Raw genomic sequence first — 10,088 nt, forward strand, 5'->3', positions numbered from 1 at the left:
GTGCCCCTGCCCACAGGCGCCCTCCCTCCGAGGAGAGAAATGAGGCCACCACTTCCAGTTCGCCAGAGGAGTCCGCCGTCTGGGAATGAGGCTAATGATGAAGCCTCGAGCTCGGATTTGGATGAAGGTAAAGTCCTCCCTACCTCGAGAATGTGGTCCCCCACCTTACTAAAACACAGGCCCAATAGGTTAGTCTCGTGCCCACATGATAGATACCACTTCTACATATGGAGTTGGGTAGATGACTGTGTCCATAGGTTTGATAGTGGGCTCGGGAAATACGACACCATGTATACCACAGACGAGGTGTGGAACGAGATAGCTGTTCAGTACGGGACCAACGATTATAGGGACCTTTCGAGGTTATCACCTACATATAGGGAAGGCACTCCCCCCGCCTCCTCTGAAGACGGGGGAATTTCATGGTCCCCAAGCTCGAGCTCGGGGGAGAGTTCCAGTTAGGTTTCTTCTATCATCACTTTATATGTCTGTGATACTGAAACAACTTGTATGCTTCTCTTTTACTGGCTCACTCTGTGTTGTCACTTGTGCAGGCAAGATGGACTCCGACCTCGACAACATCATCGATGGTGCTGGCGCCAAGAGGAGCAAGCGTCCCAGAGCGGGGTCGTTTAAGACTGACCAGCCGGGCAAGGGCCCCAAGAGGTCCAAGAAAACACCTCCCCTTGCTCTGCCGGTTTTGAGCTCCATCGCTGCGGCGACTTCCCAGGCTGGCGCTTCCACAACGGCGCCGTCCTCGCAGGTCGTCGCCTCTGCTGTGGCGCCGACTTCGCTAGTTGGTCCCTCCATTATGGTTGAGTCCCAACCTCCTGTGGTAGGTCAGCCATCCTCAGGTCCGCCTACTAGAAGGCCTTCTGCTTCTCGAGCTCAGAAGCTATCAATTTCCACCCACATGGATGCATATGTGGTCGATAATGCCGCTGGGTCCCATGGATCTACGCTGGTCTCGGATGTTATGTCCCGGATCGGCCAGAGCTATGGCAGTCTTGAAGCTCCCCAATGGCAGTGCTTAAATGACACCTGAGACTACACTGTTCTCTACGAGAAGAGTATCGAGCATACTGCCGCGGTGAGTATCCTTCTATAGTCCTTCCTTTTCTGCTTATAATCATATTGACCTGGAGCTAATGGTGGTCTCTTCCTTTTTCAGGCTCTTGCCTTCACTTCCCAGCTCAACTATAAGCTGAACAATGAGATCCACTCGAGCAAGTCTCATGCTCAGGAGGCGAAGGATCTCCAGCTCAAAGCATGCGATGATCTGAAGGCAGCGAATACGAAGCTTGAGGCAGGAGCCAAGGAACATGAGGACATGGCCACCGAGATCGGGAAGCTGAAAGCTGAGCTCGAGGAGCATAAGAAGGAGATCACACAGCTTCAGGAGACCAACAAGAAGCTTGAAGGGGAAAAGGCTGCTACCTTCGACATCATGGAGGATGAAAAAGCTCGCCTCCTTGCTGAGTACAAAGAGAAGAAGGATCAAGCGGTTGACTCTGCTATGTACCGAATGTGGGCCTACAATGAAGATATGGACACCAGCTTCTTAGGTCCTCACGAGGCGCCACTTCTTAAAAGGTGGAATGCTCGGCTCGAGAAGGAAGAGGCTAAGCAGCTCGAGAAGGAGAAGGCCGATCAGCTCGAGAAGGAAAAGGCTGCTCGGGACGCCGTTTCGGAGGGAGCCTAAGAGGATAGTCATGCTATTCGTCCTGATGACTCTGGTGCTGCTGGTGCTGAGAAGGTCAAGGAGACTCCTCTTCCTCAAGTCTGATCTCGGGGAAACCATCTATCGGGGCTGCGTCCCCTTATTTTTGTAACTATTCTAATTTATGCCCATGGGGCTGATACAATTTCTTTAACTATTCTTTTATATGCTTTACATTTCTCGGCTCGAAATATTTTGCACATTTTATGTTGATGAATCATTTATGTTTATTTATTCATACATACATAGTTTGGATTTAGGCTCGAAGCTCGATGCATTCATGCATAGTTTGTTCGAATTATCTGCTTCCGACCTCGTTATTCACCAAAGTCGGATATTACTTTAACCATGAACCCGAAAGTACTCATATGGTATGTAATGTGAATGATTTGGTTATATCTTTTTTGTTTAGTCACTTTTCCTCATACTCAGTTTTTTGCTCCGAGGTTAAGAGTTCGAAACTATTTTTCTTTAAGATATTCCAGCCTCGATCTCGACTTATCTCGAAATAGGTTTAGGTTCCTACTTATCATCGACTGGTTTTTGGCTGGTTTGTTCCAAACCTGTTAAGTTTGCACATCTGGTTAACTCCAAACGTTTTAGGTTTTTGGTAGTTCGATTATGTCCGAACTATCTAAGCTCGCGTATTTGGTTATCTCCAAATACTTTATGTTTTTGATAATTCAGTTATGTCCGAACCATCTAAGCTCGCGTATTTGGTTACATCCAAATACTTTATGTTTTTGATAATTCGGTTATGTCCGAACTATCTAAGCTCGCGTATTTGGTTGCATCCAAATACTTTATGTTTTTTATAATTCGGTTATGTCCGAACTGTCTAAGCTCGCGTATTTGGTTACATCCAAACACTTTATGTTTTTATTATTTTTTTATTTTTTAAGCCGATGGTATATATACCAATGATGCCCCCTTAATATCCTATGAGTGTGACCATAGGTTATTAAATTAAGAGAGATTGCAAAAATAAAAAGAGATTACATATTGAACAAAATAGATCTTTTATTTGATGGAATTCAAAAACAGACAAACTAATACAGATAGAAAATCATGGTTACAGGCAACACTCTTCCTACACTACTGATAGTAAGGTCTAAGGTGTTCGCCATTCCATGCTCGCGGTATCAGGCTCCCGTCCAATCTCGCAAGTTTGTACACACCAGGTCGGATGACTGACTCTATCTGGTACGGTCCTTCCCAGTTCGGCCGGAGCACTCCAGCTGCTGGATCTCGGGTTGCCAAGAATACGCGTCTCAACACCAGATCTCCCATTCCAAACTTTCAATCTCGAACCCTCTTGTTGAAATATCTTGTAGTTCGTTGTTGGTAGGCAGCGTTTCTCAGCTGAGCCTCTTCTCTTTTTTCTTCAATCAAGTCTAAGGTTTCTTCGAGCTGAGTGTGGTTTGAACTTTGATCGTAAATCTGAGTTCGGATAGTTGGGATTTCTACCTCAATGGGCAACATTGCCTCGCAGCCGTATGCAAGAGAGAACGGGGTATGCCCTGTTGATGTTCGAGCCGTGGTCCTGTATCCCCAAAGGACCTGGGGCAATTCTTCGGACCACCGTCCCTTCGCTTCCTCCAATTTTTTCTTCAAAGAACTCTTGAGGGTTTTGTTTACGGCTTCGACCTGGCCATTCGCTTGAGGGTGAGCCACTGATGAAAAACTCTTTATTATACCGTTCTTTTGACAAAAGTTGGTGAATAGGTCGCAATCGAACTGGGTTCCGTTGTCGGATACGATCTTCCTCGGCACTCCGTATCGGCATACGATGCTCTTTACCACGAAATCAAGAATCTTTTTCAAAGTTATGGTCGCCAGTGGTTCAACCTCCGTCCATTTTGTGAAGTAATCAACGGCGACCACAGCATATTTCACTCCGCCTTTGCCAGTCGGGAGAGAGCCTATGAGGTCGATGCCCCATACTGCGAAAGGCCATGGGGATGTGAACATGGTCAGCTCGGAGGGTGGGGCTCGGGGTATTGTGGCGAATCTCTGGCATTTTTCGCATTTCTTCACATACTTGAAAGAATCCGTTTTAATGGTTGGCCAGAAATATCCCTAGCGTATGATCTTCTTGGACAGGCTATGCCCCCTAGTGTGATCTCCGTAGAACCCTTCATGAATTTTTTCAATGATTTTCTTAGCTTCGGGAGGGGTTACGCACCTGAGTAACGGCATGGAATATCCCCTTCGATACAGCCTTCCATCCAAAATTGTGTAACGGGGAAGTTGATACATCAACTTTCGAGCTTGGTTCCGATCTTTCAGGAGAACTCCGTTTTCGAGATAATCAACTATCGGGGTCATCCAGGTCGACTCTGTTTCGATCATACACACATCTTCCTCTTCTGGCTCGTTAATGCTGGTGCTGATAGGTGTTCTATGGGTACAACATTCAGCTCTTCATTTTCGGCGGACGTAGCGAGTCGAGCTAAGGCATCTGTGTTTGAATTCTGCTCGCGTGGAACCTGTTCGATTGTATAGAATTCGAAACACTCTAACGCTGATTTTGCCTTCTCCAAATAAGCTGCCATCCTCGTGTCGCGAGCCTGGTATTCACCCAAGATTTGATTAACCACTAGCTGGGAGTCACTGTAGCAATGTATAGCTTTAGCTTTGAGCTCCTTAGCTATACGAAGTCCCGCGAGTAAAGCCTCGTATTCGGCCTCATTATTCGACGCTTTGAAGTCAAATCTTAGGGCAGAATGAAATCTGCTTCCCACTGGGGTAACTAAAATGATCCCTGCCCCCGCTCCATTTTCATTTGACGAGTCGTCGACGTAAAGTTTCCACAGCTCGTGGGCCGTGGTTATTACCTCGTCGTCGGCTATACCAGTACATTCCACTATAAAGTCCACCAATGCCTGTGCCTTAATGGTCGTTCTCGGGTGGTAGGTGATCTCGAACTGTCCGAGCTCAACAGCCCATTTAAGAAGTCGACCTGAAGCTTCTGGTTTAGACATGACTTGCCTAAGTGGTTGATCTGTCAGCACATGGATGGGATGTGCCTGAAAGTAGGGGCGGAGCTTACGGGGTGAATGAATTAGACTGAGGGCGAGTTTCTCCATCAATGGATATCTTGACTCTGCCCCCAGTAATCTTTTACTGATGTAGTAAATGGGTCTCTGCACCCTCTCTTCTTCTCGAACGAGCACTACGCTTATCGCATGTTCGGTGGTTGAGATGTATAGATACAATACTTCCCCCGTTTCAGGTTTTGATAGGATGGGCGATTCTGCTAGGTGCTTTTTGAGCTCCTGAAAGGCCAGCTCGCATTCCTCTGTCCATTCAAACTTCTTACCTCCTCTTAATAAGTTGAAGAATGGAAGACCACGATCCGTTGACTTTGAGATGAATCTGCTTAGGGCTGCCATCCTGCCAGTCAAGCTTTGGACATCTTTGTGCTTCCGAGGTGAAGGCATGTCAATCAGGGCCTTTATTTTGTCGGGGTTAGCCTCGATTCCACGGGAGTTCACAATAAAGCCCAGAAATTTTCCCGAAGATACCCCAAAAGTGCACTTTTGAGGATTCAGCTTCATGTTATACTTCCTGAGCACGCCGAAGCACTCTTCGAGGTCATCAACATGGTTCTTGTTGAGTTGAGACTTTACAAGCATGTCATCAACATAAACCTCCATGTTGTTTCCTATTTGCTCTGAAAACATCATGTTTACGAGCCGCTGGTATGTGGCTCCAGCATTCTTGAGTCCGAATGGCATGACATTTGTAGAGTCCAAGAACTTTACTTAGCTAAATGTTTAGTAGTATTATAGTATGTTTAGTGTTATCTTTGTTACCATGGATTTTTGGTTCAGACCGGGAATTATTTGGACACTCATAGTAGTACTTATAGATTTTCTAAGTTTAATCTATAGTTTAAGAATATTAAGTATAACCTAAGGTTTGATTAATGTGACTGATATTAAGGATTATATTTATTATATTATAAAGTTTAGACATCAACCAATAGGATTTTAAGCACATGTTATGAATGGTGATTAAGGATTAAAGATTTTTGAGGATTAAATTAAATAAGGGTAAAGTTTGAATGATATAGGGTCAGTCAGCAGCTTTGAATACGTTGAAGGCTTAGTCAAGGATGTTTACTCCATTCAAACTTAGCTAAAAATGTGTAATTTCGTGTTTAAATATTCAGCGTGTGCCGATATATCGCAGCACGTAGATACGGAAAACACGAGACGATGCACGGTCGCCTCGGGCATACTGGCCCAGGCGATATATCGCCTACAGGGGGCGATATATCGCCTCCTTCAGCATAAATTCAAACTCTTTTGAATTCATTTCCTTTCAGCCATTCAAACTCCTTCAATAGTCCAGCATCTTTTGAACGAGTCTTCAGCCTCTGCTGAACGATTATTCAAATGATTTTCACCTAAAAATCCATTATTTTTATTCAAGTAAAATCAAGATATTTTCATTCCCAAACTCTATAAATAGGACCTAGTACCCAGCCATTTCTTCACCTTTTACTCTAAGTTCAGAAGCTGCTAGTGCTAAGTAAGTGTGTGAGTGTAAACACCTGGTTTGGGGAAAAACTATAAACTTAAACATCATAAGCTTATCAAACACTTTGGGAAGTGAGTTCTATAGTATTTCGGTGGAGGTGTAGATTGGTCTTTCAAGTCTTTGAGGTAACCAAAACTCTAGTTCCTTTCTGTATTATGTTATTTTCTTTCTCATAGTCTTCTACTCAATCTCTAACCTTAATCTTCATTTTGGTTAGGGAATCTAAGTTCTTGAGCACATAAGTTCGGTAAGCATGTTTCTCAAATGGTTTAGTCGTTCCATCTCTTTCATTTCATCTCCTTTCTTTAGACTCACTCTTTCTTATGGTTTTAGGAGTGTTCCAAAAAGTCCCAACTCAGTCCACATATCCCGGTAACTTTGGTAAGGAAAATAGGCTAGAATCAATATGTTATGTGCTTATGTTATCTATATGTTTTATGTTATTAAATGTGTTATGATATGTATGTATGTTTGTAGGCTTGGGCATATGACCCATATGGCTAACAAGACCCCAAATGGGTTATGGGCATATGACCTACTTAGCTAGTAGGACCCCACTAATTCCATGGGCATATGCTTGTTTAATCTATGGGACCCCAAGTAATAATGGCCATTATAATAAGTGTATATTATATGTATTATGTTAAGTCTTTATGTTTCTTATGAAATTATGTGTATGACTATGTGTTAGATTTTCCTTGCTGGGCATTAGGCTCATTCCTTTCTGTTTTATGTGCAGGAAAATAAGCTTTAGAGGCGGTAAGATTCGTGACGCTTAGAGGATGTGTATCGATGATGAATGGAGTCAAGGGGCCGAGCGTTATTCGATTCGAGGATGTAGTCTCCTTTTAATTTTTATGATTTTATGTGTATTTTCCGCACTAAATATGTAATGTCTTTTATTTTTAAATCATCTTTTGTTTTAAAAACAATGGGATCCCATAATCCTTCTTAGTATTCTGTTTCTTTGTAAATAACTCTTATTTAGCAAGTTACTCAATAAATTATGGTGTTTTCGTAAAAATGTAAGTTTTATGTATAGTTTCGTTAATGGTCCAAATAGTCTAGAGTAGTGGGTCATTACAACATTATATCAATATAGCCCTTTATCCGTGATTAAGCTCGTGTGTTCTTGGTCGGGGGCATGCATGGGAATCTGGTTATATCCAGAATAGGCATCCATGAACGACATCAGGCCATGCCTCACCGTGGCATCTACGAGCTGGTCAATCCTTGGTAACGGAAAACAATCTTTTGGGCAAGCTTTGTTGAGATCTGAGTAGTCAATACAGGTTCTCCACGTCCCATTGGGCTTTGGGACCAACACCGGATTGGCTACCCAGTCAGGGTAAAAGGCATCCCTAATGAATCGGTTTGCCTTTAACCTGTCAACCTCTTCCTTTAACGCCTTCTTTCTGTCTTCGTCCAGTTGTCTTCGCTTTTGTTGCTTCAGAGGAAAGCTTTTGTCTATGTTTAGTGCGTGGCTCGCTACATTCGGGCTTATCCCCACCATATCTGTGTGTGACCATGCGAAGACATCCTGGTTTTTCTTCAGAAAAGTAAATTAATTGCTATTTTGTCTCATCTGGGAGGTGTTTCCCGACCTTCACCTTTTTCGAGGGTTCAACTTCCTCGAGCTAAATTTCTTCGAGCTCCTCTAGAGGTTCGAGGTCAACTTTCTCCTCAATCCTCGGATCAATCTCCTCGTTGATTTCTAAGACCGTTCCATCTTTATTTTTTATGATAACGAGTGTTTGAGCGCTCGTTTGCTTCTTTCCCCCCAAGGAGAAGTTATAGCATTCCCTCCCTGCCAGTTGGTCCCCTTTTAATGTCCCGACTCCGCTAGGGGACGGGAACTTAAGGGCCAGATGCCTTACTGATGAAACTGCCCCCAGCCCGACCAGGGCGGGTGTCCCGAGCAGCACATTGTAGGCAGATGGTAAGTCTACCACCACGAACTCCATTATCTTGGTCACCGAGACTGGATAGTCTCCCAAGGTCACAGGGAGCTCAATGGATCCCAAACAGGCAGTTCCTTCTCCTGAAAAGCCGTACAAAGTAGTTGCACATGCCTTCAGGTCGCGAAGGGAGAGTCCCATTTTCTCAAGGGTTGCTTTGTAAAGAATGTTGACTGAGCTCCCATTATCTATGAGAACTCGGTGGACTCTTTTGTTGGCAAGCTGAAGAGTAATAACCAGCGGATCATGATGAGGGAACTGAACATGGGAGGCGTCCTCCTCAGTGAAGGTTATTGGTTGTGTTTCAATCCTCTGGCTTTTTGGTGCCCTAGGTTCGGGTTCATAAGGAGACTCGTCCCCTGTCTTCAGCTCGTTAACATATCTCTTTTGGGCATTTCTGCCCCCTCCTGCGAGATGAGGCTTTCCCGAGATGGTTATTACATCCTCTCCATCTATCGGGGGGAGGGGGGGGGGGGCCTGTCCTCTTCCCGAGATCGGGAGTTATTATTTTGTGTCGTCGGAGGCGTGGTTACTTTCTGGCTCGCGGCCGTCAGTCCAGTACTCTGGTTTTTGACATAATTTCGGAAATAACCTCTCAAGATCAACCCTTCGATCTCGTCCTTCAGTTGTCGACATTCATCAGTTGTGTGCCCGGTGTCTCTGTGGAACCGGCAATACTTACTGGAATCCCTCTTGGATTTTTGATTCCTCATCGGGTCCGGACGTCTAAAGGGGACCTGGTTTTCATTAGCCAGGTATATGTTTTCCCGAGACTCATTGAGCTCGATGTATACCTTATACACAGAGAAATACCTCTCCCCTTTCTTTTTCTTTCCTCCCTTAGCTTCGGGGTTACTTCCTTCGTTCTTTTTCCTCTTGGAAGGATTCTCCGTGGCAGGCTTTGGAGCTGCTGGGTCCGCCGAGGTTGAGGCAGAGTTGATGTTTATCGTTGTAGTTTCGGACTGTGAGGTCGCTTTGAGCGTCGACCTCGCTTCCTCTACATTGACCAACCTCTGCGCTCGTTTGTTAAACTCGGTTATTGACCTTACCGGTTTCCCTTGCATGTCGTCCCAAAGGGCACTTCCCGGTAATACACCAGCTTGGATAGCCATTAAGTGGCCACTGTCATCCACGTCCCGAGCTCGGGCGACTTCCAGATTAAATCTTGTTAGGTAAATTTTTAGTGTTTCGCCCGGCTGTTGTCGGACGTTAGTTAAGGTGGATGCTTCTGGTCTGACCCCCACCATTGCTCTGAATTGTTTCTTAAAGTCTTTAGACAACTGTTCCCATGAGGTTATTGAGTGTCTCTTATACTTTTCGAACCAACTTTTGGCAGGTCCTGCCAATGACGTTGGAAACAACATGCACCTGAGCTCGTAACCCACGTTACTGGCTCTCATGATAGTGTTGAACGGGCTCAAGTGACTACACGGGTCGGTCTTTCCTTCAAAAGTTGGGACGTGAGGAATCCGAAACCCTTGAGTGTCAGAAATATGGGGAGCAAACGGCTCGAGCTCCTCATCAGAGTCCTCATATCGACCATTTCCTCGTTCATTCTTTAAAAGCCTAAAGGCTCTTTCGAGCTGATCGATTCTTTCCTGGACTGGGTCAGTAGGAGGTGCTGTCTGGAATTGACTGTCATTGATCGTGATTCCAGGCTCGCGTCTCCATGAGGGATCTCTACGCCTATTCAAGCGATCCCTCAGGTCCGGATTTGTTTGATCTCCATTCCCCCGACTCTGATTCAGATGATTTCGCAGGTCGAGACGATTCTTGTGACTTCCAGTATTTTTACGACCTCGGTCGTGTTTACTGACGCATCTGGTCTCTCCGGACTCATCACTGGTGAAACTCATTGCTCG

The sequence above is a fragment of the Humulus lupulus genome, chromosome 8, assembly GCF_963169125.1.
Source record: "Humulus lupulus chromosome 8, drHumLupu1.1, whole genome shotgun sequence".
Classification (NCBI taxonomy): domain Eukaryota; kingdom Viridiplantae; phylum Streptophyta; class Magnoliopsida; order Rosales; family Cannabaceae; genus Humulus; species Humulus lupulus.